Genomic DNA, 6,000 nt, shown 5'->3' with positions numbered 1-6,000 from the left:
AGGTGAAAGCCGTCGCTGCTAAGCAAGCAGTGGCCGGCTGTGCTGCTGCTGCGGCTCTCCGGGCTGTCAGCAGCCCGCAGCTCCTTTGTCACCGTCCCTCGGCGGTGGCGGTGCGCGGAGCCCGCGGCCGGGGAGCTCCGGGAGGCAGTCGGGCGGGCGTCAGGAGGGCTTAGGACCCAGGGGGACGGCAGCCGCCGAGTGGAAGGACCCAGGCTTTGGTGCACACGCCTCCTACCAAAAAAAAAAAAAAAAAAAAAAAATCATACCCGTGGAGCTGGCGCTCTCTCATTCACAGTTTTCTAGAGAGATCTGAGCCTGAACCTGAGAGCCGGGAGAGCTTTCTCACCCACCCAGCTCGACAGCAAGGACACCTACAGGGGGACAAAAATCCGACCGTCCCCCGCAGCCCCCGCGGCCCCACGGCAGGCTGCCTGGCGCTGTGCAGGTATTTGCATTCGTCTTTTCTCGGTTTGCAGCAGGAAAGCTCTCCGCGATCTCCGACCCTCCCCCCCCCCCCCCCCACCTCCGCACCCCCGGGCCCGGCTGCGGCGTTTCAGTACCGCCGGGCGGACAGCTCCGGCCGCAGCCCCGCTGCGCTGCGGACAGGGGCCGCTCCCTGCCCTGCTCACTGTCCCGCTCCCTGCCTGCTCCCTGCCTGCCCTGCTCCTTGTCTGCTCCCTGCCTCCCTCCCTGCTTACTCCCTGCTCAGCTCCCTGCCTGCTCCCGCCCTGCTCTCTGCCCTGCTCCCTGCCTCCTGCCCTGCTGCCTGCCCCCTCCCTGCCCGGCCTCCTGCCTGCCCTGCTCCCTGCCATTTGTCTCCTGCCTCCCCACTTCCCTGCCTGCCCTGTTTCCTGCCCACACTATCCCTGTTTCCTGCCTGTCCTGCCTGTTTTTCTGCCTCCTGCCTGATCTTCTTGCCCTGACTGCCTCTTTCCCCTGCTCACCGCCCCCCCTGTCTCCATGTCCCGTGCCTCCAGTTTGCTTCTCCTGCCTGCCCTGACACCCTGCTCCCTTCCTGTCCTGCTCCCCGCCTCCTCTGCATCATACCTGGCCTGCTCCCTCCCTGTTTCCTTATCCTGCTGCCTGCCTCCCCTGGCTGCCTCTCCTACCTCACTACTCTGCCTCCCTGCCTCCTTCCCCTGCTCCCTGTCTGCCCTGCCTCTCTTTCCCGCCCCGATCCCTGCCTTCCCTGCCTGTCCTACTTCCCCTGCCTCTCCTGCTTCTCCTCCCTGCCCTGTCTGCCCTACTTGTCTTACTTCCCCTTCCTCTTCTCCTTCCCTTGTTTCCCCTGCCTCTCCTCCTTGTCCGGCTTCCTGCCTCTTACCTACCCTGCCTCTTCTGCCTCCACTTCTCCTTGTCCTGCTTCTTCGCATCCTGCCTTCCTGTTTTCTGCCTTTCCTGTCTACTCTCCTCCCTACCCTAGTCCCTTGCCTCCTTTCCTCTCCACCTCTGTTTCCCCAGTTCCTCACTTTCCTGCCCCTTCCTCCCCTCCTGTTTTCCTTCTCCATCATCAGCTGCAATTCTTCCTGAAGGTGGGCATGAGAGCTGGAAAAATCAGCTCAGCAGCCCAGGATCAGGGCAAGCAGGGGAAAGAGTCCAAGTTGGAAGGGAAAGTCCAGATACAATTTGAAAGCAGGGGGGAGGTGAGAGGCACGGAGTGGAAAGTGTTAAAACTAGGAGTTAAGGAACCAAGCAAGGACTCCAGCCAAGTGCCAACAGATAGGAGCTTGCTGAACAGAAGTAGACACCAGTTGTGCTCCTCAGCAAATCGGCACATATTTTGACCAGGTATATTCAACCCAAAGAGGAATGAGGAATGAGGAAATGTGCAGGGTCAGTCAAATATTTTGTTTTTCCAGTGACAAGCAGTGATGAATAATGGGTGTAGGGAAAAAGTGAGGCGAATTGTGCCTACTGTGTGGATCCTTTGCTGCAGGAAGTCAAGAATTAAGTTGTGATCTCTGCAAGCAGTGAGGGTGTTCAGTGACAACTTCATACAGATAATAAACAGAGAGCAAATAACATCTGGAGAAACGCCATGTGTGCTACTGCCCTGTACTTAATTCTGTTTGCAATAGTTTAATCCTGGGAGCATGGGGAAGGTCATAGGAAAGAAGGAGCTTTCCCTTTTCAAAATTCTGATTCCTAAATCTAAACAAGCTCCAGGAATAATGAAGTAAAGGATCAGATAGTTACTCACTGTCCATCACAAAACCTTGATTGGATCATATTTGAAAGGGAAAATTAAATTACAGAAAGGCTGCTTTCGTGTGCTTTCTGAGTAATAAAATGGTAACACGGATTTTCTCCCATACTAAAAGTTAATGCAATGCCAACATTTAAATGACATATTATTTAACAGTATTATTACATGCCTTGCATAACAAAAGTGTTATAATGATCAGTCAGATAACCTTATAGAGCTTTCCCTGGTTTGCAGTCTGTATTCCAGCTCGAAGGTTATAGGGGCCGCTTGTGTTGTTAACATAATCAGGTCTGATGTGTATCTGCTATAAAATGCTGCTGATCATTTTAAGAATTCTGTTGATTCACCCAACTGAAAACTATTATTTCCTAAAAATCAGGCTTTTGTAAGGCATATACAAACCAATTAAAGATATTACAGCCTTTTCCAAAAACCTACTTACTCATTTACATCATCATTTATAACTTATAATCTGCTGCAGAGACCAGATACTCATACTGAGTAGCACTGAATGCTTCTGAGTAGTAGTGTAAGCTGCGTAATTGAGCTGAGCAAAGAAGAAACTGTAGAATCCACCCATCACACTGGGTCATAATTCCTTAAGCTCTATGTGCTTTGAACACAGAGGTGGCTTCACTGGAACATGTAACAACAGCCTCCTCATGTTCCAGAAGAGGACCATGTCAGTTAAAATACAAATGAGCAATGTCATAAAATGCTGGAGAAAATTTCCTTCAAACTAAGACTGTAAATAAATGCAATTCTTGATTTAAATGTGCAGTTACTGAAACAATTGTGCTACTGTTTGGCAAGTGAATATTATTTTCTCCCACAGCCCATTGCTGTGGTGTCTGGTACATACACAAACAAGATAAGACAATTGGGTCCTACTAGTTAAAAAAAACCCAAAGCAACAACATCAGTCTTTTATGGAGTCGGAGATTCGGTGAGCAGAATTCACATAGTTTTTAGCAGATGAGTTGTGAGCCCTTTCCCTCTTGAGTGCTCTGAGGATTTAGTTTGAGAATTTCCAAACAGGTTTGGGGGTTTGATTTTTTTTTTTCCTTCAATAAGATTTATAGAAATAAATTCCTTAAGTCTGATATGTTCTTTCACTGAGAAAACAAACCCACAAGGTATCATCAAATTATATTAAACTTTATTTCTACAGTTTTGGGAGAAGCATCTGTGTGAGGCCTTTGTGTTTGTGCTCAGACTTCAATAGGAAGGAGAGAAAAAAACAGGAGAATTTCACAGATTCCTGGGTGCAGAAATCTCTCCCTTTCTCATTTCTAATCTTCCTCCCTTCTCCCCTCCCTCCTTTCTTTCCTTCCTTCCTTCTCTGCCTCCCTCCTTCCCCCTGCATTCATTTCCTCCTTCCTTCCCTTCTGCCCCTGACTTTCTCTCTTTGCCTTCCTCCCCCACTGCCACTCCACAGGATGCCATGGATGCCTTTCTCTGACATCATGTATAAAGCAGAAAGAAGTTGGTCACTAATAGGGCACTAATACAATACCATTGCATTTTACATTTTTAAAAGGAACTTAATCTTTAAAATGGGGAGCAAATTATGTGAATGTTATTTTATTAAGAATATAGGACTAAATGCCATGATAATACGTTTTGTTTCTTCTGCATCTCTTCGTGCAGATGTTGTAACACAACTTCTACAGTGCATTTCGGGATTTTAAGGCACAATGTTATTATCCTGTGCTATCAGATTTCTACATACAGCTTAACTATAAGGCTTGGGGGATCAGAATTAATGTTTTGCATGCTGCTGATAATTTCTGCTGCAAGAAGCTTCTATATTATTGGAGAATTTTTTGCATAGTGACACTTGGAGTAGTGTGATGACTGACATGGAAGTTCTTTGAAGCCTGCTGTTTCTTTAACATGCCACAGGTCAGGCCTCATGTTCCTATAGGGCTTGCAGTGGCTAATGAATACTTCAAACTTTAAAACCGTGATCTGGATTAAAATTGAAGCAATGTCATTAAGTTCACAGATGTTTTGTTAAACCTTTTTCTTTACAAGTTAAGTTACTCTCCTTGGCATGTGGTCCTGTTTCTTAATATCCAGGTAGGCAGTTCATTTTGTACATTTCATGTTAAAAGATAATGAGGCTCTTTTTACATCTATAAGAAAACCTTTTCAGTCTCTCCTCATGCCTGCTAGCTTGTAGCAACAACAGGACAATTGCAGGTCGGTGTTACAGACATTCCTGTCCTACATACTGTGCAGAGCTGCAAAGACCAGTTGAATTGCTGCTGTGATTTGTGCTGTGCCACAGCTAAATTACCACCACTGGACAGCTAGATATGGCCTGAGGGTAGACTAACTGGCTCAAGCTAACAAGAAGACTATTATATGAGGGTAGTAGGAATGTACAATGTATTGTTTTTAGTGAACTGAAAAAAATGTTATTCTTTGTGCCTGAGCAAGGAGATCACATCCTGGGAAAGTGTGAGAAACCATCAAATTCCCCACACAACTGTTGCAGTCACAAACATTCGCTATTTTCATATTGATGAGATGTAACAGCTCCCTAGTGAAGGTTTACAGGAGCACCAGGACTTGAGGGAGACAAACTTGTGATATTCAACTTGTTTAGATTCACTGGGAGAATATAGTACCTTAGAGAAGGGCTATAGGGAAGCAGGAGATATTCATGATAGTCAAGACTGGTAAGGCCTGGGGTGCTGTGTTCAGGTATGGGCTCCTCAGTACAAAAGAGGCATGGACTTATGGAGAAAGTCCAGGAAAAGGTCATAGAGATGGGTAAGAAACTGGAGCATCCCACAAAGGCTGAGAGCTGGGTCTATTCTGCCTGAAGAAAAGCAGGCTGAGGGGGATCTTATCAATATGTACAAATACCTGAAGGGATGATACAAAGAGGATGGAGCCAGGCTGTTTTCTGTGGTGCCCAGTGACAGGACCAGAGTCGAAGAGCACAAACTGAAACGAGGGAAGCTCCCCCTGAACATCAGGAAACACTTTTTCACTGTGAGGGTGACGAAGCCCTAATTTGGGTTTCCCAGAGAGACTGTGTAATGTCCCTATTGGAGACAAGCTACTCACAAGATGTCTGCACATAGTCCTGGGAAACCAGCTCTAGGAGGCCCTGCTTGAGTGGGAGGTTGGACTAGATGCTCTCCAGAAGTCCTTTCCAATCTCAGCCATTCTGTTATTCGATAATAATCGATGTGAGGCTATTTGACTTGGGGTATGAAAAAGACTTGTGGGAACCCCCATAGAGGGATAGTTCTTTACAAAAAACATAAAGAAATAATACACTTTTGGGGTCCTGATTGCACTCTTGAAGCCTAGGGGAATTACACTTGGGACACTGGGAACATTGCAGTCTACCTCTCGGTTTTCTTGTGTTCAACATGGCTTGACATCTTTCTTAGGATGCAGAGCATTATGCACAAGGGGGAAAGATTGCCCAGGTGTTAACCTGTAAGCTTGTGGCTCAGGAGACATATGGTCTGTTCCCAACTGTGTGAAATGTGTCCTTCATAATCTCAGGCAAATCACTCAAGGCTGTACTTCTTCGCACTGCCTGTGAAGGATGCCAGGAAGCTGCAGCCAAGGACAAGAGTCAGTTTTTCTCATCACTCTTTTGACAGTAGCTCATGAAGCTGGGTATGTCCCTTTCTATGTTTGACCACTCCATTTCCAGTGTGGGTTCCTACCAAGGTACCCCAAAGCCACAAAATGCCATAAGAACCATTCCTATAAATACATCTGCAAGTTCATCCTACCCTGCCCTACTAAGCATAACATAGCTC

The 6,000-nt window shown here is 47.0% G+C and overlaps 1 protein-coding gene across 1 annotated transcript in view; it reads left to right on the top strand.

Moving 5' to 3' along the window:
• Positions 1–310: 310 nt before the first annotated feature.
• Positions 311–6,000, top strand: part of CLVS1 (clavesin 1) — a 101,851-nt gene continuing 96,161 nt past the window's right edge. The window contains exon 1 of the mRNA XM_061448403.1: positions 311–445. The gene's annotated coding sequence lies outside the window, so the exon portion shown is untranslated. The remainder of the gene's footprint in view (positions 446–6,000) is intronic.

The sequence above is a fragment of the Pezoporus flaviventris genome, unplaced genomic scaffold, assembly GCF_033815535.1.
Source record: "Pezoporus flaviventris isolate CSIRO_AGI_PZ_B2104156 unplaced genomic scaffold, CSIRO_AGI_Pfla_v1 ptg000007l, whole genome shotgun sequence".
Lineage (NCBI taxonomy): Eukaryota > Metazoa > Chordata > Aves > Psittaciformes > Psittacidae > Pezoporus > Pezoporus flaviventris.
The sequence above is the reverse complement of the archived record's forward strand: the minus strand, read 5'-3'. Positions and strand labels throughout refer to the sequence as shown.